The sequence below is a fragment of the Lissotriton helveticus genome, chromosome 6 (assembly GCF_964261635.1).
Source record: "Lissotriton helveticus chromosome 6, aLisHel1.1, whole genome shotgun sequence".
NCBI lineage: Eukaryota > Metazoa > Chordata > Amphibia > Caudata > Salamandridae > Lissotriton > Lissotriton helveticus.
In genome coordinates, this window is record NC_136067.1 from 400,602,986 (window position 1) to 400,625,657 (window position 22,672).

The following is a 22,672-nucleotide window of genomic DNA, read 5'->3' on the forward strand; positions in this document are numbered from 1 at the left end:
CTGGCTTCACTCCTCTCTCAGGGACCCGGGCTCTCCTCATCAGGACGCAGGGCTCCTTTCCAAAGGATGGGGGCAGGCACCGGCAATGTGCCTCGAGGCCCCTCCTCCCTGCGGCATCACTCGGGCCACTCCTCCTCTCGGGGGCCACTATACTTCTGGGCAGCCACACTCGCCTCACCCGGGCCTCCTTCCCTCACAGGGGCCCGGCGTTCCAATACAACCTCAGAGAGGCCTCAGGGGACACACGCAGTGTCTCGGCACATGTGGGGGGAAGCCTGCCTGGCTTTCCTCCCACCTCGCACGGCTCCCGCAGTACTCTCTGGGCTCCCTTCTCCGGTCGCCTCTGGTCGGGAGGCGGGCTGGCACCGACAGTGTGCCCCGGCCCCGCCTTCTTCACCGGCCCCTCGCGTGGGGCACAGACCGGCGGGGTGGCCTCCCGCTCCGGTCGCTTCTCTCAGGGCTCCCTTAAAGGCGCGGGGGCCCCGCAACGGAGCTTCACCCGGGTCCCCCTCCTACCTCACGGGGACCCGGGGCTTCGATTCCCCTTCTCCTGGCCTTCCCGGCCGTCCGCCAATCCCTGCGCGGCCTTCCAAGGTCACGGCCGCGCAGGCCAATCAGTGCGTGGCGGGGGCGGGCCGATGACGCGGCCGAGCCCCCGTCATGTGATGGGGGAACCTGACGGCCTCAGGGCCTAACGCAGCCCTTCCTTCACTTCGGCGGCCCTCTCCTGGTACCGGGGGCCGCCGCGACGATAACCACCCCAGTGGGGGGGTCCCCAAAACAGCGCCGGGCCGCCGCGGTGATTTCTGGCAGCAACAAGGGGTAGGCTCCCTTTTTAATTAATTATTTATATCAGCCAAAGCGCGCCTCCACAACAGCGCTATTCACAGGCTGCCAGTCTCCTCAAAAAACAGCGAAAACGGCGCTATTCACAGCGCACTGCTCCTCCCTCTGCCCACAACCTCAGCTCCTTCCTCAGACTACGCAGAGGGGGCAGGAATCTAGCACTTCCTCAGCGCTTCGCAGTTATAGCGCTTGTCAGAAAGGCTTTACAGCACTAGGGGGCCACAACAGTCCCAGGGCCCAGCGCTTTCACAGGGCCTCACAGCACCTCAGCCAGCAGCATTTCTTTTGGGGGCACGATCTTCCCCATGGTGCTTCAAAGGGGCAGACAGTCCCACAGCAGGTCCTCAGGGGCACACTCCTCACCTCCTGGGCGCTTCTTCACACAGCGCTGGCGTGATACCCGGTCAAACAGCGTCAGTGACCTGGATAGGGGCCCTCCCTTGTCAGGGGCCCATGGGGACAGCAGAGGGGGGGGTTCTAGGGGTGCAGGGCCCAGCTCACAGGCCCATGTGGCGGTAGCACCTCACAGCATGTCCCCTCCCTTCCTTGTCCCAGCGCTGACTGACTCTCTGGTGACACTTCTCCCTATTTATACCCTCCTCCCAGGCAGTGCCAGGACCTTCTAGAATGTTGGCACATTTAGCCTAAACTGGTTCTAGGGGAGGGGGTGAGCACCCTGGGTGCCAGGCTTTCCCTCCAAAAGCTAGGGGTAGCTGGGTAATATTATCTAGTCCGCTGACCTATGTCAGTCCAGTGGCAAAACCCAGGGCCATGGCATGCATTTTAAAAACACTACATTTCAGTCAGGTGCAGTTTTAAAATGGGGGATTTTACAAGTGCTCATATTATTACATGTAATTACATTTACACAAAGGGGTCTCACACCACTCATGGCCTATACAGGTTTAATCCCATGGGGGAGACAATCTAGATAAGGGGGTCAAAAGCGAAAAATTTGGGGGGAAAAGGCCAAGTCCAACACGACTCCCCCCCAGCCAAAAGCCAGGGTAGACTGATCAATGCCTTGATGGGCTTCCCTGCTTGGGGCGGAAAAAGGTGGACGCAGGCCTGCAACTACAGGAGCACCTGCAGTCTCTCCTCCACTCTGGAAACCAATGGTTCTCTTTCGCAACCCTCCCTTCACCAACAAAACCACCCCACTGGTGTTCCCTAGTGGGATGTTTCTCCTTCCTAGAGTGGGAGGCTCTAGCCTCAGGCTTGTAATTCTCTTGGACCACTCTCTTCTCTCCAAATTGCCACTGGTCCACCCATCTGGGGTCTACACCCTCAGACTGACCAGCCCTTAGGGGCGAGGCTCTCCTCCCATTGCTTCTCCTCCAAGGGTTCCTCCATCTCCTACGCCTGGGGACACCCTCACACAACTCTCTCCCCAACCTGGAGTCGAAACCCACAGGCTGAACTGGTGACAGGGGCGAGTCCTCCCTCTCCCTGCACCCCCTCCCAGAGTTCCGCACCCTCCTACCCGGAGAAGTACCCCTGGGAGTCACTTCCGGGGGGACTCTGGTTACAGAGGTCCCTCCCACCAGGGCAGGCAACCCCTGTCCCTGGCCACCCAACCCAGGATCTGCGCCCTGTGGCTGAGCCGGTGACAGAGAAGAGACCTTCCTCCCTCTGCACCCCCTCCCAGAGTTCCGCACCCTCCCACTGGGAGTAGTACCCCTGGGAGTCAAATTGGTAGGGACCTGAATTACAGGTACCCCACCCTCCAGGTCAGGCAACCCCTTAACCTGGAACCCCAGTCCAGGATCTAAACCCTGCGACTGGTCAGACCCCCGAACCACTGGAGCTCCGATTATTGATGCTCCGGGTCCTCCTGACATGAGGGGATCCCTTCCTCTGGATGACACATCGGGACAGCCTAGTCTCCCAACCTGGGGTTCTCTTAAAGAACACTCCAGGCCCGGTGACCACAGCTGGGGCATCTCGGGACACCTCCCCGTCTCACTCCCTTCAGGATCACTCCCCTCAGCCTTCCCAGACACTCTGGCACTTACCCAGAGGTCTGCCTCCCGTGCAAGTTCCCTGGGGTCTGAGAACCCACACCGCACCAGATGGTGACGCAGTCTTGGGAAACAACTCCTCAGCATGTGCTCCCGGATAACGGCATGGCACAGCCCTTCCCAATCCTCCACTGCTCTCCTCACCACCCAATCCTCCAGTACAGTCCAACACTCCTCCTCGAACTCTCCCCAGGACTGATGGAACAGCTTTCCCCTGCCCCTAAATACTAACCCGTCCTCCTCTTCCGGGGAATCAGGCACAGTCTCTTGGGTTTCGGGAGTGGGACTCCTTGCACTGGACCTACACTCGCTGCCACCACTGGATCCCACCCTCTTCGGTGAATCCAGACTCCTAAAACCACTCTCAGGGGACAAGCTACCCACCTGAGCTGATCTCTCTCTGGCGAAGGCCCTCTCCGCCTCCGCCATCCTCTCCAGCGCTAGGACTTTTTCAGTCTCTAGTCGCTGCTCTTCTACCCTCAGCTGCGCTAAGCCCTCGGCATGCCTGAGCTTTGCCAGCGCCAGCTGATACTCCCTTACTTCTCTCCTATCTACCCATTCTTCTGGGGACAGGGAAAGGGATTGGTCAGTGCCCCCGGGACTGGACCCAGTGCGAGACTCCCTATCTTCGGTGTCCTCCACAGCTACTGGCGTCTCTGCCCTGCTAGACTCTTCCTCCTCCTCATCGGAGCAATTACCTCCCAGGGTTCTGGATGGGGAGCCCTCTCTCTGGTCTCTAACCCACTGACCCTTCAAAACTTCGGGGGGGTAGTCAGACAAGTCCCCATCAATCTCTAAGGGCTCTCCCCTCTTGAGGGCCTCATAGAGAAACAAATTCCTAGTAATGTTCCCTACTGGGGGTATCCCTCTCTCCAGGAGGAAGTCTATCACCTCCTGTTCGGTGTACTCCATCAGTTCCACTTCCTGGTAAATCAACCCCATCGTGGCGAGGTACACCCGGGACACACCCTCCCAGTGGAACAAGGGGACAATTCAGAATACTCTTCAGGAGGAAGCAATCAAAAAACAATATTCAGCCAAACAGCAATAATCCCCACAACAAGGCTCGGATTACATCCAAAGCTCTATTTGTAGTGTAACCCGCGGCCGCTGTGGTACTGCGCAAACACAAGTCCTATCCCACCGCTTGCCACCAAATGTTGGAAATGGGGGTTGCCCAAATCTCCAAGGGGGTAGCATGGCATCAAGCGGGCAGGCCAAACTTCGAGGACATGTGAAGCATTCACGCAGTACCCACAGACGACCCACCAATCACACTACAAAACAATCACAACACCACCTTTGGTTGGAAAAAGAATAAATTTAGTGATATCTCCAACCTGCAAGGTAAAAAGGAAAAATACACTGGTAATCACAACAAGGCGCCAACTGGCGCCAGAGCCAAATACATCATGGGGAATTATTTACATGGGACAAAAGGGATGAGTCCATAAGTCCATGCTGCAAGGAAAAAGGATGGTTAACTTAACACTAGACCTGGGGCCAATCTGGCGGGGCCAACTCAGGCTCTCATCCTACAGGGAAGGCTGTAATTGCAAAAGTTCTACATTAGCATAGTTAACCATCATGCACATTAACACCAACCCAACCCCTGTTAGGGAAAGAAAACATTAGGGCATCACGGCATAACATGGGCAGGAACACCTGCAATAAATCAGCCTATCTGGCCCATCAATCGGGTACATAAACAAGGCCCTGGATTAACACATCAGGCCAATCCATTGACCAACCTAGGCGGAACATACATCGCCCAGCATAGATATCAGGTAGGGACCCTCCTCATAGATCAGGAACACCTGTAAGGAAATAGCTAGGCTCCCCCTACCAACAACCTTGGGGTATCAACAACAGGGTGTACACAACAGCACACCCTTATTACTTCTAGACTCCCTTAGACATTTCCTTGCCCAGACTTCCTCTCTAACTAGGGACCCCAGGACAACCCATAAGGTAGGTACCTAAATTTGCAATGAGGGGGAATAAGACTCTCTCTACCCCAGAATATGCAATAAGGGCAACCGGCTTGCTCCTGAGTTGTCTTTTAGGGCAGTTTGTGGCAGGAAAGTTAGGTCAGTTCAACAAATCTGGAGCCCAAGTCACAGGTGCCTTCCGCAAAACGGGGCGCCTGTCAAGGCAACACGGTCCCAGGGGCGGGCACCGGCAATGTACCCCGTTGCCCCCCCTTCCACCAACTTAAGACAAGCCCCACTCACCAGGCTCTCCTCGATGGCTTCTGTGGGGCTCAGTAGGTCCTGCGGGGCGTCCTTTGGGGTCTCCTCTGCAGGGGGGGACCAGGCACCGACAATGTGCCTCGAGTCGCAGGATTTCCCCAGTGTTCTACGCTGGTCACTTGGCCCACAAGGCCTCACTCAGGCCTCAGTATCGCAACCGGGGCTCCTGCTGGCTTCACTCCTCTCTCAGGGACCCGGGCTCTCCTCATCAGGACGCAGGGCTCCTTTCCAAAGGATGGGGGCAGGCACCGGCAATGTGCCTCGAGGCCCCTCCTCCCTGCGGCATCACTCGGGCCCCTCCTCCTCTCGGGGGCCACTATACTTCTGGGCAGCCACACTCGCCTCACCCGGGCCTCCTTCCCTCACAGGGGCCTGGCGTTCCAATACAACCTCAGAGAGGCCTCAGGGGACACACGCAGTGTCTCGGCACATGTGGGGGGAAGCCTGCCTGGCTTTCCTCCCACCTCGCACGGCTCCCGCAGTACTCTCTGGGCTCCCTTCTCCGGTCGCCTCTGGTCGGGAGGCGGGCTGGCACCGACAGTGTGCCCCGGCCCCGCCTTCTTCACCGGCCCCTCGCGTGGGGCACAGACCGGCGGGGTGGCCTCCCGCTCCGGTCGCTTCTCTCGGGGCTCCCTTAAAGGCACGGGGGCCCCGCAACGGAGCTTCACCCGGGTCCCCCTCCTACCTCACGGGGACCCGGGGCTTCGATTCCCCTTCTCCTGGCCTTCCCGGCCGTCCGCCAATCCCTGCGCGGCCTTCCAAGGTCACGGCCGCGCAGGCCAATCAGTGCACGGCGGGGGCGGGCCGATGACGCGGCCGAGCCCCTGTCATGTGATGGGGGAACCTGACGGCCTCAGGGCCTAACGCAGCCCTTCCTTCACTTCGGCGGCCCTCTCCTGGTACCGGGGGCCACCGCGACGATAACCACCCCAGTGGGGGGGTCCCCACAACAGCGCCGGGCCGCGGCGGTGATTTCTGGCAGCAACAAGGGGTAGGCTCCCTTTTTAATTAATTATTTATATCGGCCAAAGCGCGCCTCCACAACAGCGCTATTCACAGGCTGCCAGTCTCCTCAGAAAACAGCGAAAACGGCGCTATTCACAGCGCACTGCTCCTCCCTCTGCCCACAACCTCAGCTCCTTCCTCAGACTACGCAGAGGGGGCAGGAATCTAGCACTTCCTCAGCGTTTCGCAGTTATAGCGCTTGTCAGATAGGCTTTACAGCACTAGGGGGCCACAACAGTCCCAGGGCCCAGCGCTTTCACAGGGCCTCACAGCACCTCAGCCATCAGCATTTCTTTTGGGGGCACGATCTTCCCCATGGTGCTTCAAAGGGGCAGACAGTCCCACAGCAGGTCCTCAGGGGCACACTCCTCACCTCCTGGGCGCTTCTTCACACAGCGCTGGCGTGATACCCGGTCAAACAGCATCAGTGACCTGGATAGGGGCCCTCCCTTGTCAGGGGCCCATGGGGACAGCAGAGGGGGGGGGTTCTAGGGGTGCAGGGCCCAGCTCACAGGCCCATGTGGCGGTAGCACCTCACAGCATGTCCCCTCCCTTCCTTGTCCCAGCGCTGACTGACTCTCTGGTGACACTTCTCCCTATTTATACCCTCCTCCCAGGCAGTGCCAGGACCTTCTAGAATGTTGGCACATCTAGCCTAAACTGGTTCTAGGGGAGGGGGTGAGCACCCTGGGTGCCAGGCTTTCCCTCCAAAAGCTAGGGGTAGCTGGGTAATATTATCTAGTCCGCTGACCTATGTCAGTCCAGTGGCAAAACCCAGGGCCATGGCATCCATTTTAAAAACACTACATTTCAGTCAGGTGCAGTTTTAAAATGGGGGATTTTACAAGTGCTCATATTATTACATGTAATTACATTTACACAAAGGGGTCTCACACCACTCATGGCCTATACAGGTTTAATCCCATGGGGGAGACAATCTAGATAAGGGGGTCAAAAGCGAAAAATTTGGGGGGAAAAGGCCAAGTCCAACAGGGTTGGTCCCAGTGGGGGCACGGGAGCCCCCAGGAACCACTCAGTCTGGGGAAGAGGACGGGAATGAGCCCAGGGTTTTAAGGGGGGCAGGTTTTGGGGCGCCAGCACACCAGACCTGTTTTCTTTATTGCAGGGTCAGGTATGAGGCATGGGAGTCGACGCCGCAGAGCTGGGCATGGCTCCATCGCGCCAAGGTGAAGAGAGGGCTGGACCCCGCACGGTCTGCCAAAAACCAGCGAGGGATCACAACGTGGCCAACATTAGAAGGCCAGGAGCGACCTTGTAGGCCCCAGCAACCGGTAGCTCATGCACGACTGCTGGTGCACGAGAGACTGCCAAATTGCGTAGGATATCAGCGAACCAGCAGGACACGGTTGCTTCGGCCCACCCCCTGGATGCTGGCGCCCCAGCTAAGTTAGCAGAACGTGAGGAATCTGGGTGCAGCTCAGTGAATGGGAGTGTGTGGAGGACTGGCTGTGTGGGGTTACATTGGATTATGAAGAAGATAGCCAGGAGAAGCCAGAGGAAGGTGGGTGCGAGTTCATCTAACAACGTGTCTAGTATTTTGCAGAGGCAGGAGTTGGATGCAAGGAAACCAAGCGGGCCGGGAGTGGTAAGGCCACAAAAGAGGTTGCCGCTCCTACAATGGTGTCCACAGGCGGGATGCTAGCACGGGCATGGTAGGAGGCGAGAGGCTGCTTAAAGGCAAATGCGTGACCAATGTGGGAGTGGGCACAGGTGGGTACTGGGGGTGCGGGGGCCCCAGCAAATCGGAGGACCTTGGGGGTTCTGCGGGGAGAGAGAAGGACAGCCCTGACAGCAAAGAATTTAAGTTTAAGAAGTTAACATTTATGGGAGTGATGAAACCGCGGGGGCCCATTTAATGCCAGCGACAAAAGAGTGCATTTGGAAAGGAGAGTACGTCGAAATGCTGAATGAATGAATGAATGAAGGCAGTCTTATATTGCGCAGACTTAGCCCATGGGCATCAAGGCGCCTAACAGAAATGAAAACATGATATGGGAGCCGAGAGCCAGCATACAGATACGCCTCTGCAAAAAGCCAGGTTTTTAATACCTTCGTGAAGGGTCCTATAGAGGGTTGTGCTTTTAATTCTGGGGGGAGGGTGTTCCACAACTTAGGGGCCAGAACAGAGAAGGCCCTTCCTCCCCACCTGACTCTACGAACCGGGGGAACAGTCAGGAGATTCTTGCTGGAGGAGCGTAGGTTTCTGCTGGGAGTGTATGGAACCAGCAGAGAACGTATACCTTCAGGGCTTTCTCCAAAAATTGCCACGCAGACAAGGCACAGGATCCTAAAAGAGATCCTGGCCTGAATCGGGAGCCAGTGCAAACTCTTCCTAGCTAAGGTGGCAGAAGAGCGACTGGGGACATCGAGGATAAACCTAGCTGCCGCGTTTTGAACAGTCTGCAAGCGTTGTACCAGGCCTATGATGATGCCCAAGTAGAGCGCATTGCAGTAATATAACCGGGATGTAACTAAGGCCACCACGGTCTGTTTACGGGCTTTCAAGGAAAGATAGTGCGTAATTTTCCTCAAAGACCTAATAACACCCCAGCAAGTGGAGACCGTTCTATTTACCTGCTAAGCCATAGCAAGCGAGGTGTCAATCATCACGCCCAGGTTCCGAGCGGATTTCGTGGGCTGAAGACACACTCCAAGGGATGGGGGCCACCAGTCGCTTGATCAGACATCCTGGTCTCCACCGAAGATCAAGACTTCGGTTTTCTCTCCGTTCAGCTTCAGTGAGTTCAGAATCATCCACTATGAAACTGCCTCCATGCAGTTCCTGAAGCTGAGAGCGGAGGTACTCACCGAGTGGGAGAGAGAAACCATAATTTGGGTATCATCGGCATATGATACCACCTCCATCCCAAAAGATCTTACTAACCGGGCAAGTGGGGCCACATATATGTTAAAAAGAGTGGGGCTTAACGCCGACCCCTGTGGTACCCCACACTGCACAGGTTTAGCGGGGGACAGGAACTCTCCCAACTTGACCCTCTGCTCCCTCTGATTGAGAAAAGAGGTCAGCAGGCTCAGCGCTGGGCTCTCCACCCCTGTCTCCCTAAGACGAGCTGTTAGGATAAAGGGAGACAGGGTATCAAAAGCTGCTGTCAGGTCTAGCATGACCAGTAGAGTAGTCTGGCCCCGATCGACCTTTGAGCGAATGTTATTAACGACCACAGTGAGAGCCGACTCTGTGCTGTGGTGCTTCCGGAAACCGCGTTGAGACGGATACAGAAGGCCAGAGGAATCGAGAAAGGAAGTTAGATGTTGATTGAGATGTGTCTCAAGCATCTTTGCTGGGGCCGGCAACAGTGATATTGGGCGAAAGTTCTTTAATATCTCCTGATCTAGTGTCGACTTTTTCAGCAGAGGCTTGACCACTGCCTTTTTCCAAGTAGCTGGAAAAATGCCTTCAGTTATAGCATGATTCATCACTTCAAGGTGGTAGGGCAACAACTTCCCTACAGTCCTTCAGGATCCTAAGGGGGCAAGGGTCCAAAGGAGATCCAGATTTAATTCTGTTCAGAAGCTGATCTAGCTGCTGGGAAGTAAGAAGAGGGAAATTGGCCAAACTATTATGGGAATCCTTTGGCCGGCAGTCAGTGGGAGATAGAGTCAGGGGGGGGGGGCCCAATAGGTCCCTTTGTGATTCCTGGGAGGTATAAATGTCAGCTATTTTTGAGTGAAAGAACAGCGAGATCTTATCGCACAACTCTTGGGACCCTATTACAGGGTCAGGTGTTTGCAAGGTACAAAGGGAATCAACAATCTTAAACAATTCCCTTGGGGAAGTAAGGGAGGCCGTTAAGTTGGAGAAATGGGCCTGCTTTTCCTCAATTATCTTCATTTTGTACTCTCTAAGCAAGATTTTGTGCTTTTCTCTTTCTCTGGGATCCCAGCTTGTTCGCCAGAGCCTCTCCTGTTTCCTGCAGTCCTGCCTTAAAAGCCTAAGTGCCTCTGAGAACCAGGGGGCCGAGGGTCTCTTTCTGGCAGAGTAGCCATAAGAGGCAGGGGCCAGAAGATCCACCGCTCTTGCAATGGCGTTAGAGAGATCCAACGCAGCGGCATTGACCTCTCCCATGGGTGCAGTCCTGGTGTTGGCCATAAGAGGGGCCAGGGTACCATTGGAAATTCTCCTATAGTTCCGCTTAGGTTCCCTTCTCCTAAAGTAACACGGCAGCGTGGAAGAAGAAGGGGATTTTAGTTCCAAGGGGGCAGCCAGATGGTCTGACCACACAAGAGGAATGGGGGGACCCGTTGTTAGTCTGGGATCGTTGGAAAAAACCCCATCCAGTGTGTGACTGGCTTGATGAGTAGGGCTATCCACCAGTTGCAGGAGACCGCATGTGGCTAGGGAGTCCACCAGGGAACAGGTGTCACTAGAGCCTGCATCTTCCAAATGGAAGTTTAAATCACCCATGACCGTCAGATGAGACCTACCAAAATAGGGCTCTAAGATATTAAGCAGGTTGTGACTAAAACCAGATCTGGGGCCCGGGTGCCTGTAAATCAGGAGGCCAGAAAAGGAAACTGAGGGGGAGGAGATTAAAGAAAAGAAAATGGCCTGAAAGGGATCTAAGGGGGAGGAAAGAGTTTTAGTGCGGCAGGTGGCAGAGATCTTATAGAGGATACTCAGTCCTCCTCCCCTACGACCAACTCTATCCATTCTGGCCAGCAAATAGCCCTCTGGGATAGCGTTAACCAGTTCAGGACCAGAGGAGACAGAGGCCCATGTTTCTGTGATGAAGACCCATGTGGGCTTCCTGGCAGCGACAAAATCATTAAATGCCATATTGTTCTTTACTAAAGATCTAGCATTGATAAGAAAGCCCCCTTCGGAAGTGGTGTTACGGGTCGACGTAACAGCGGAAGACCGTGTGTCTAAGGTGTCCGAGATTATAGGCTCAATAATTCCCGTATAACAATGACAGTGAGGGGGCCCCAGAAAAGCCTCAGGGGTAAATTTATGGTGGCAAGAAAGTTTAGAGGGTTTAAGTGCAGCTAAGTCCTGACGCGAGTAGATGAAACTTACTCGAGGGCCTACAGAAATAGCAGCCTCTTCTCCAGCCCCCCGCGCGTCCGGCGCATCCTTAACGCGGACGGGTGCAGACGGGCTGGACTTAGGCGCGACTTTGGCGCGCACCCGCTGATCGCAGAGAAAGACATCCGGGTTAAATAGGGGAGGACCTACGAAACGAAGCCCGCGTGACCCTAAGCAGCGAGTCCGGGCAGGAGAAACAATTATTCGCCGGCGCCCTCCACAACAAGCGGGAGATCCTGTGGTGGAACGGGGCGCTGGCAGGGGCGGCGTAGGTAAGGTCAAGAGCGTGGCTTTGACACACAATACCAGTCACAGTATTTGCAATTTTTAAAATTCACCAGTTTTAACATTTAAAATTTCACATGCAACATCGTAATCATGCGGCATAAGGTTAAAAATCGTCAGAGCAAGTAGGACGCTACAGCGTTAAAAGCGGGGCATCTGATTCTAGACTCGGCACCATCAACTAAAAAAAAAACTCCTGCATAGAGAGGTGCGGTCCAAAGAGGGCTTAAAGGAGGAGGAGTATGAATTGACCAAGCAGCCAAAGGTTCCCCTTACAATAGAGAATTGGACAGCTGTGTTATTGATATATGCGAGCGTGTATTGCGAAAACTATCCAGATCTTTGCATAGCGATGTTTAAGTACATGGAAGTGATTAGGAAGGTGCAAATCACAGGGGATACGCATGGGTGCAGTACGACAAGGAGTTTTGGGTGTGTTTGGCGTGGGACCCAAAGGCCAAGTGGGGTGAGTTGGACTTGGACCTTTGGCAGCACACTATGGGGGCTGCAATAGGAGGAAAGACAATATTTACGGCAAGTGTGCTGCCCATAGTATACCAGCCCTATCAGGTCAGGCCCGCCCACGGAGGGGTGGGGGGACCATCAAAGCCTTTGTCGGCGGCAGGCCAGTCATGTTGGGATTTCAACAAGGGGTTGTGTACGCGGGAATATTTCAAATTCCGTCATGAATGCTCTAAGTGTTTCGGCAGACACCGCCTAGTCAGCTGCTACAGGCAGGGGGTGCGTACAGGGAGGAGGAAATTGGCAGCAGTATGGGGGGCCACCAGCAACAGCTTACAGGGGACAGAGGGGGTGGAGGCGAGCAAGGACTTGGTGCGAAAGGCTCATATTCTGGTTAACCTAGAGAGGCTGGAGTACTGGTTGGGATTCTAAAGGCAAGTGGGGGATGCGGAGCTGTTCAGGGAGGGGTTCAATTACAGGTTGAGATTGGGGTACGAGGGTCAGCAGATTTGAAAATGGGCTGACAATTTGCATTCTTCAGCCAAGCAAAAGCAAGTAGTGAAGGACAAATTGGAACTAGAGGTGTGGGAGGGGAGAATGGTGGGACCATTCACTGACTGGCATATGGAGAACCTTATTGTGTCTCCATTCAGGTTTGTGCCTATGAAAGAAGAAGGGCAGTTTTGTTTGATTCAGCATTTATCATAGTCGGTGGGTCAGTTGGTGAATGGCTTTATCACGGAGAAGGTGTCGTCAGTGTTTTACTTGTTGGTGGATGAGGCCATGCCACTGTTTGCGATGGCGGACCCAGGGCACGTTGATGGCAAAATGCGATGTGTATTCAGCCTTTCGGCTTCTTCCAGTACACCCAGAGGATTTCCAGCTACTGGCTATGCATTTCAAAGGCAAGTGGTATGTGGAAAAGGCGCTGCCAATGAACTGCTGGGTATCATGTGCATTGTTTGAGTGCTTTAGTACCTTCTTGCAATGGATTTTCACACGGCAGACAAGACATCAACTGATAACACAATACTTGGATGATCTCCTCTTTGTGGGGGTACCCAGCTCAGCAGATGGCCAGAAGAGCCTGGCTAGCTTCCAGGAGCTCATGGGTGATCTGGGAGAGACTTTGTCTCTGGAAACAACAGTGGGCCCTGACACGGTGCTGTCGTTTTTGGGTACTGAAATTGATTCAGTGAGAATGGAGGCCAGACTACTGTGAGACAAGCAAGGAAAGATGCTGGACTTAATGAAGTGCATGCCGGGGAAGGAGGTCAAGGTGAAGGAACTTCAGGTACTGTTGGATCACCTAAATTTCGCATGCAGAGTCATACGGGCGTGTAGGTATTTTTGCAGAAGGTTGGGAAGGGCATTGTCGGAGAGGGTTCTCCCCATCACCACGTGCACATTTCAGCTGGAGTTAAACAGGATTGGAGGACGTAGTGCATGTTCTTACGGGACTTGAATGGTATTCCGCTGGCGAGATAGGAGGATCTGGAGTGGGACGTACAAATTTTCTCAGGCGCGGCTGGAGGTCTGGGCTTTGGCGAGTACTGGCAGGGCAGATGGTGCGCTGAGCAGTGGCCGGAGTCGTGGGCCCATGAAAGGAGGAGCATTGCTTTCCTGGAGTTGTTTCCCTTGGTAGTCGGGGTGACGTTGTAGGGCGTAGAATTGGTGCACAGGCGCATGTTATTCCAGGTGGACAACATGACGGTGGTTCTTGTGGAAAATAGACAGTCGGACAGGGATTTGCAGGTGCTGAAGTTGTTGCGGGCGTTTTGCTGTGTTACTTGCGTCATTACATAACTTTCAGAGCGTGCTATGTCCCTGGCCTTGACAATGACATTGCATATGCTTTCTCTCATTCACAGTGGGAGAGATTCCATGGGTTAGCCGAGGACCCGTACAGAGACTCGACACCAATGCCGGAGAATTTATGGCCCGTCGGCAACGCTTGATGGGGTGACTGGTGGTAGGGTCATTGGCGGATTCCACTTGCAGGGTTTATTTGCAGGCTTGGGAGGAATTTTTAGCATTGGGGGCGTGGTGCAGGGCACCTGGGATGGTCAAGCGGAGAAGATGTGGTGCAATTTATGTACGGTTTTATTGACCGGGGGATATCGAGGGTAGCGATTGCAGAAAGTTGGCAGGTTTGGCTTTCATGGGTAAATTATTGTGGGGTTACCCCCCTCGGCAGGGGGATTGGGAAGCCGGATATTGGAAGACTGGGTGAGAGAGCAGGGGCAGGACAGGAGAGTAAGGAGACCTCTGTTGGGAAATGTGTTAATGAGAGTGCTGGAGCAACTGCCGGCAGTGTGTCGTAATCCTGGGGAGACCAATTTTTTTTCCACGCTAACGGTCTGGATGTTTTGCGGGACTTTCAGGATATCTTAACTGCTGGGGAGCAGGTGTAAAGGGGGTCTTTTGTGGGACAATGTGATGCAGGCGCTAGGGCGATGGGAGGTTACGATACAGAGATCCAAGAAAGATCAGAGGGCGCAAGGGAAGCGGGTTGATTTGCATGCCACGGGTTTCCCTGAACTGTACCCTGTTGCATGGGGGGAGCACTGGGAGAAGGAATGTGTGCGGGATAGTGGGCTGGTTTTCTTGCATTTACAAGGGAGTGGGGCAACAGCTTACCAGATGCTGGTGATGCTGGCAATGCTGCGAGTGGCGCTGGGTGGATTGGGGGTTCGGGCGTCAGAGTTCGGCGCACATTTTTTCTGCATTGGGACTGCGTCTGAAGCAGCAGCCCGGGGAGGAACAGAGAGCAATATCATGGCTTAGGGCAGTGGTCATCTGGCTGTTTGAGGTACTATGTCCAAGTTTTAGGTTAGTAGGCGGGCACGCCATTGTAAACGCTTACTGCTTTTTTGTGTCTTTTCAGGTGCGGTTTCGGGGCCCGAGTCAGAGGCAGTGGCGATTTGGATAGTGGGCCATTCGTTCATAAAATGGGCAGCACTTCAAGCAGGACCGAGGGGGCAGGGGCCAACTTTAACTTTAATGACAGCTTGTTTCACGTGACTTGGAAGGGTAAAGAGGCATGTTGTGGAGGGATTTGCTTCCTACGTTGAGTGGCAGGGCCCAGGTGCCCCAATGTGTTGATTATTTATTTAGGGAACAACAATTTGGGCAGGGAAAAAGGTGTTGTCTTGATGAGAATCATGAAGAGGGACATCTTAGAGATTAAGGCACAGTGGTCAGGAACGTTTGTCTTATGGATGGAGTATTTTCCGTGCTGGTTAGAGGGGCGACTAAGCCAGCAGTGAGTGACAGGGCAAGGAGAAAGCTGAAAAGAGAAATGATTCCTTTTTGTAGGGAAATTGGTTTGGGAGGATCTGTCATTCTGACATTAAGTTTGAGGCAGGAGGATTTTTTAGGGGGGACGGAGTGCATCTCTCTCATATAGGTATGGATTTGTATCTGTTGGAGATCAGGGAGGTGTTAGGTAAGGTTTTGAAGGTGACTTGTTAAATGGGAATTGGCATGAGGAAGGATCCACTGGGGGGTTGGGGGGCAGGAAAGAATGCTTAGGGTTAACCCTCGTTGTCTGGGTGGCGGGGGAGCGTGAAAAGGTGGAGAGGAGTTTGTGGAAGTTGCATGGCGTTGTCAGTGGAGGATAATTGTGCAAGGGGAGGGTAGGCAGGCAGTTAAAGGTTCTCTTTAGGACATTTGATTACTTACAGGTTCATATAGATACTCATAGGACAAAGGGGGAATTGCATTTGGAAATGTTGAAATGCAATACAGTTAGTGAGTTATCTGCAGAGTGGGCATGTTTGGTGGGGATGGTAGGGGTGGAGGTGGGATAGAGGATAGTTTATATGGATGTATAGCAAGGTTTTATTTTTTTAAGGCAGTTGCCAGGTCATTTTGTTGTATGCACCTGTTGCAATAAAGCGGCCTTTTTCACACAGACACAAATGGTCAGTGTTTGTCTGCGCCACTCCCTCCCAAGGAGGATAGGGGGGCAGCTGACCAGGGGGATGCCTGCCCCCCCAGCAGATACTGCCATTTTGTGTTTGGGCTCGCTTATAGCCCAAATGCAGCCAACAGCAATTTAGGGGCAAGCTTTGGGCTACCGGTCACCTTTGTAGGTACAGGTGATGTGGTGACTGGTAGCCCAAACTTGTGGTTTTGCTTTGTCCCTCCCTCCCATCCCTTCTGCAGGGCTCTTGTGGGGGGGGGGGTCAGCAGGTTATGGCCCTTCCCCTTTCTGGGCTGTGGCATTGAGACAGGTGGGCAGGGGTAGGTTTTGTATTCACTGTCTCTTGAGCGGGTGCCTAGGGGGAGCATGTAAAGCTGGACAGGAGTTTGTGGAAGTTACTTGGCATTTCCAGATAGGGAATACATGTGCAAGGGGAGGGTAGGCTGGCAGTTAAATGTACATTTGGTTACTTGCAGGTTCATATAGCTGCTCATAAGACGTAGGGGAATTCAATTTGGAAATGTTGAAATGCAATACAGTTAATGAGTTATCTGCAGGGTGGGCATGTTTGGGGGGATCATAGGGGTGAGGGTTGAATAGGGGATAGTTTCTATGGATGTATAGCGAGGTTTTAGTTTTGTAAGGCGGTTGGCCAGGACATCTTGTTACATGTACCTGTTTCAATACAGTGGCCTTTTTCACACACACACAAATGGTCAGTGTTTGTCTTGGCCCCTCCCTCCCAATGAGATGTTGCATGATCCTGCAAGAGCGAGATTAGGTCACAGAGATAGCTACCAACTCCTTTCAAAAACTGCCCCAGTCTGAACACAGTTATGCACTCCAGAAGGGGAATGGGATTTAAAGAGAGAGTAACACCTTCTGGTCAGCCTGGCCATCTGTCCTATTCCTCATGTCTGGTTGTCTTCAGTAGTGGTGTTGGGTGTGCCTCCCTACAAGAAGCAAGGGTTAAATAAAGATTACGCCGAACTAGCTGCTATACCAAACCTCAACTCTTCTACCATCATATTTTCCCGCTAGTCTTACCGACTTATCCCTGCTTTCCTACTGGGGAGTTTTAAATCCTTTTATATTGGACTGGACAGTAGTATTTTCCAGAAGGGAAAAATGGCAGGTAAATATTTCATGAGCAGCAAAGAAAAACTTGCCTTGTAGTCCTTTCATAGAATTTCGCTAAATACTCCCCTGTAGATTACCTGACTTCCAATGTAGGATGCCAGCTCTTGTTTTTGTTTTCAGGAATTCTTTTCATTCCTTAAAACTTTCACAATCTTACAATAATCAAAAAGGAAGTATGTGCATTGTAAAACAGTGCTGATACCCAAACATTGAGTAATCAAAATTATCCTGATGAACAGTTCACAAAAGTTATCCTGGAATTAAATTACAGTTTTTCATTCAAAACACTTTTCTTCATTGGCGAGGTAATCTTTTTGTCTTTTTAGGAATTTTCAAGTTCCAGATAATTACAAAAATCAAGGAGTCTCAGAATGGTAATTTAAAAGTTGCTCATTAAAAAAACACAATGGTCTTTGTTACTTCTATCTTACAGGCTCTGTCCTTACGACATAAGAATGCTTACCACAGCAAGTAGTAGTCGAGAAAACAGAAGAAGCATTAGCAGTTGGACCGCTTTGAAGAAGCAGATGATAGAGCAGAAAAGCTCTCTGGACAGCCAAAAGCAACAGAGGATTTCCTGGAAACACACCAGCAAGTAAGTAAAAATAACAGACATTTGTTTGGCAGGTTGATACTGCTTTTGTAAACAGCTGCATGCAAAATGGCTGCCATTTCTGTGAGAGCTGGAATATTCCTGAGAATACGGTTTCCTGGTCTTGATTTGTGACAACAGGATATGCCTGTATTCCTGAACCCGGCTCTCAAGTGTCAGTAGGCACTATACAGGGCCTTGTGCATTAGCGAAGTCCATGCATAATCGTAGGCAGCCTTGACATGGGTTCAGGGAAGTGTGGATGGTAGCACTGTTCCAGGCAGATGTGAATTGCCATCTTAATGTCACCTTGACACTAGTGTCCTGGTTCATAATGTACTAATGCAATCGCATCTCTAAGATTACCACATTGACCCTGCAGAAGTCTGTCAGGGATACACACAAGAGAGCAGAAGTGGAGGGGGTATGGTGCAGATCTGGGTTGGTTGAGGTGGGCACTAGATCTTGCTACCTTGATACCTTTCCCCATGCACCTTTCTCTGCTCATCATATCCTGGTCATTACTCCTCCTGCCGACCCTTGCGTGACATGCTGTGCCACCTGTCTGTGCTCAACCGCTGTGTAGAGCCGCCAACACCACAAATGCTGCTGGTAGCTGACTCGCAGTGGTGCCTGACGCACTGTCTAATATGCTCAACAAGCTGGGGCTTTTCGTCCTCAGTTGATGTCTCTTGGAGCCTACTTTCTTTCATCTTTCTTGCTTTGGCTAGCCTCAGCCATCTGCTTGAAATTGTTTGTCCCTGACTCCATGCACACTTTTATGTACTGGCAGGAGCTGGGTAGGGCTGGTAAGCAAATGTCCTGGATGGCCAGATATCCAGGGAAGGCACCGTGGGTGAGTATCCTGTAGTGTGGGCAATTTCACTACAGCTCACTGAAATTAGGTAGAGGGAGTATTACAAGGGTGCACAACTAAAGTTAAAGTTCAGCGTCTGTCAGGGAACAACTTTAAGGGGTGGTGGCAGCAGTGCTGTAGCACAGCTTTAGTCACTGCGAGCAAGATGAAGAGGTAAGTGAATTTATTGTAACGTTTTTAGGGTGTTTTAAAAAAATATCAGGAATGTACTGCGATCTCTGTTAAGGCTGCCTTGAGATGCCTCCCAAAAAGAAAAAAAGCATCAAGCCCTCTGTGACTGCAAAGAGTAAAAGAAAATGGTATGGTGCCAGTCAATAACCCAGAAATTAGAGACTCTCTAGGCCCTGAGATAATTTCTCCCTCATGTCGAGATGAGGCAAGCCACATCGGATTTGAACGATCCCCCGTACTAGGAAATATGCAATCCTCAGCAAAAATCTTGGCAGTTTTGATTTGTGGGAAAACCCTTCCGTTTCATTGTGAAACAGGATTCTACAAATGTGGGCATAGCAGCCTCTCATTTGGGAGGTCCCATAGAGTTTTTAGATACCTAGAAAAAGGACGCTCTGGACTTGATTGAAAATACTGAAGGGGTACATGCCAGACTTTCCTCCACTCCCTCTGTCTGTTCTGTCCTTCTAAACTGGGCGTTGCAAGCTCTTAGGAGGGGTTGGGGTAGGAGGTGGTTCAGGGGGTTATAAAAGCAACAGTGAAGTACCTGCTAACAGACAGCCCAGGAGAGTGCTGGCTTTTATGTATGATCTGGCTTGTGTGTCACCCCACAGAGGGGACCAAGGTTAGTGGAAGACCAAGACCAAGATGCACAAGCCCGACCTACAAAGAACCAAGGGGAAAATAGGAGATTATGTCAAGGGCAGTAGGATATGATGAAAAGAGCAAAGGGTATGGGAAGGAGGTACAGGATCAGAGAAATTGGTTCTTGTATCTGTGAAAAATACTCCTCCATACACTGAAAGGAGCCTTAAGATTATGTGTCAGGATTTTTCAACTAGTGGACCAGAGCACCCACAGGTTTTTGGGAAAGATCCCAGAGCAAAATGCTTTTATTTGGATGTGACCTGTAAGGGAAAAAAGGAAGTAAATGGAAGCCACTGAACAGGGAGAGTTTTCTAAAGGTATTCTAACCCTGCAAGGCATTGGAGGAGGTTCTGTCAAGGGATATAGAGCAACTAGCCTTCAAAGAATTTAGAGCAGGGAGAGAAATCACAAAAGTCAGCTTTAGCTCTTCAGTTTTTGTGGGCTTGGTATTGAAGGCCAAAGATGAGCTCAATAAACTTGGCCTAAGAATTGTGCCTGTAACAGAGGTTGAGATCCCTCGACTAGAGTTGCCTTTATTGGCCAATCATTATTAAATTATCTAACCGGTGCGTTGGGTGCAATAGAAAAGCAAATTTCAACAGTAGAGGAGGCTATGAACCCATATAAAAATAATATAGTAGAGGGCCCCACCATAACTGTCAGTGACATTGATAAGGTGATGATTGAACAACAGATGGGAAGGAGTATTGGCCATGAAGGTAGTAATGGATGTATTGTGAATATATCGGATCACGTCATAGACAGTGACTCTGAGAGTGACCCCCAACGGCCTCAGAAACAACCCAGAAATCCAGATAATTTAGTTAAGCAGAATAGAACAACCAGTTCAAAGGGCGCCGTAATAACAAATTCAAAACAATTAAAATCGTCAAAAAAAGGCAGGACTCCTGCACTGAATAAAATGTGTGGGTGGGAAAAGGCTCTAGCTATCTCAGATTCCCGCACTCAGAGTGAAGTCCAAAAAGTGAGTAGTAAATTGGAAGTTCTTGATATCTATCTGAGAGAAACCTTAAATAAAATAGGTGGAAGACTGGGGGCTATAGAAGAGGATTTATTTAAGTGTCACAGTGGGTGTAAGTGACCATCTGAGCCAAATAACATACAGTGCGCCCAAAGAGCACACACTTATTTAGATCCTAGTATTAACTCAAACCCACATATCCCATGTGTGCACCCTCTTAAAGGACGTGGAATGGAACGTAGAAGCCTCACACCAAATTCTTGTAAAGGAAAGTATAGACTACCAGATAGAAGGGCCTAAGGCGAAGGAAGATATCGAGAGCAAAGGATGGGTTGGAGTTTGAAAAACAAGTGGCATTTATAGATTTAACCCCGGCGGCAACTCCTTATACCCTACTACTTGCTAATGTTCCTAGGCTATGAAAGGGGGTGGTTGAGCAATGTGAAGGTTTGTGAAACAAAGCGCTATCCTGGCTTGGGTCTAGGACTGATCTAACGGATAGACTCTTTAATGAGTTTAAGATGGCAAGAAGGGTAGGCTGGATAGGAAGGGGGAGTAAGGACATGGCCGGCGACTGCGTGATATTAAATTTCAAGACATGAGGTTAATGGATCTCCGTGCACACTTTAAAACTTAATTTGAGGTTGAAGGGTTCTTGGCGCGTTTCCTTGTCACACCGTGCCAATGGTGTCTTGAAATTTAATGATGACAAAATGTGATTAAACCATCACTGTAAGGCGCGCTGGTTGTACATGAAACCAGCTGGTTTCTACACCAATCTTTTGCTTTATAAGGTCAACTTTTATGAAAAAGACATTCACTTCATTCTTGTGTCGATCATTAGTATTTATTTATTCCTTTGGAACGATTTCATCAATATCCAAGGTAATTCATTTCATTCATGAATATTTTTTCTTTGTATTATTTCATACATTATTTCCTGCCCGCCCAATGCATTTCGGGGTGAACCTTCGTCAGGGGCCTATAGGATGAAAGCATACAGGACCTTAGTATTCAGTATCCGAACTTAAAAAGTAATTACAGCTTTTAGGTACATGTAATACATTTATATACAAATACAGGTGCTCTTCACATAAGCTATATACAATAAACAATCTGTATATGAATCACAAACAAATCATGATGTGTGCAATGAAAACGTAACTGAAACTTGAATGATTATCCTCTTAAAGTGCACATGGAATCAGGCAAGTACCCGTTAGAAATTAGCGCCCATAGCGTATAGATAGAAAGTGGCAATACCGTGGACTTACCGAGAAAATAATGCGCGGCGTTCTCGTGGTTCCCAACACGGAACTGTTCGAATAAATTGAGAGCCAATAGGGTTCTAAGTTATAGGGGAGTGACGAGATCACGTGATCAAGTAAACTGCGAGTGGCGATCGAAAATACTCATTAGTGCCGAATCCTAGATGGAAATATGTCTAGCGTTCTCTGCCATAGTCCATACATTATTAAGACTGCAGTCTTAAATTTAGTTTAAAAACTCGCGGTCAGGGAGACCGGGTAGCGATTGAGACAAGCTGTACGATAGGGTGTTAGATAGTCACGTGATACGTTATGCGGTGGTAAACAAACCTTTGGGAACTGATACGCTCAATAAACATAGTAGAGGTCTGCGGCTTAAAGCTCAGAAGAAAGAGGGGAAGATTTAAATTGAATAAAAATGTCGAGGTGATAGTGTAAATATAGAACAATAAAGTGTGTGTGTAAATAATAACGAATTTATAGTTCACGTTCAGACTTAAATGATAAACGATTCAATCACCAGTGTGAAATCTAGAAATCATGCACAAAGTATATGGTAATGCATTATTATCTCTGATCTTCATCTTACTGATAGAGTAGCGTAGAGTCTCTCATGGTGTCCAATGTGGTGTATAGTTCACAAAAAGCATGAATATTCGATTCTGTCATCAATCCCTGTGGGTTGCAGGGAATTCAATGTTTTAATCCAATAAAATTCCGCCTGTAGACGTTGTTTCAGTGGGTCTGTGTCATATCGTTGTGGGAGTATCTCCAGTATGGTAAATTTCAGCTGCGAAATTTGATGACTATGTTCTAGCCAATGGTTGGCTACTGCTGATTTTGTCTGCTTTGTCCTGATATTACTTTTATGTTCTGAAATTCTGGTTTTGATTTTCCTTTCTGTTTGTCCGACGTATGTCTTGCCGCACGGGCATTTGATTGCATATATCAAATTTTTAGTGTCACAATTACCTGTGTATTGCAGATTGATTTTGTTGCCTTTGGTTGGATGCATGAATGTATTGCCTAGTATTACGTTGTTGCAATGTATGCAATTAAAACATTTAGACATTCCTTTATGTAGGGTTTTTGTTGATTTAGTGGATGTTAGCATTTCCTTTAAATTTCTT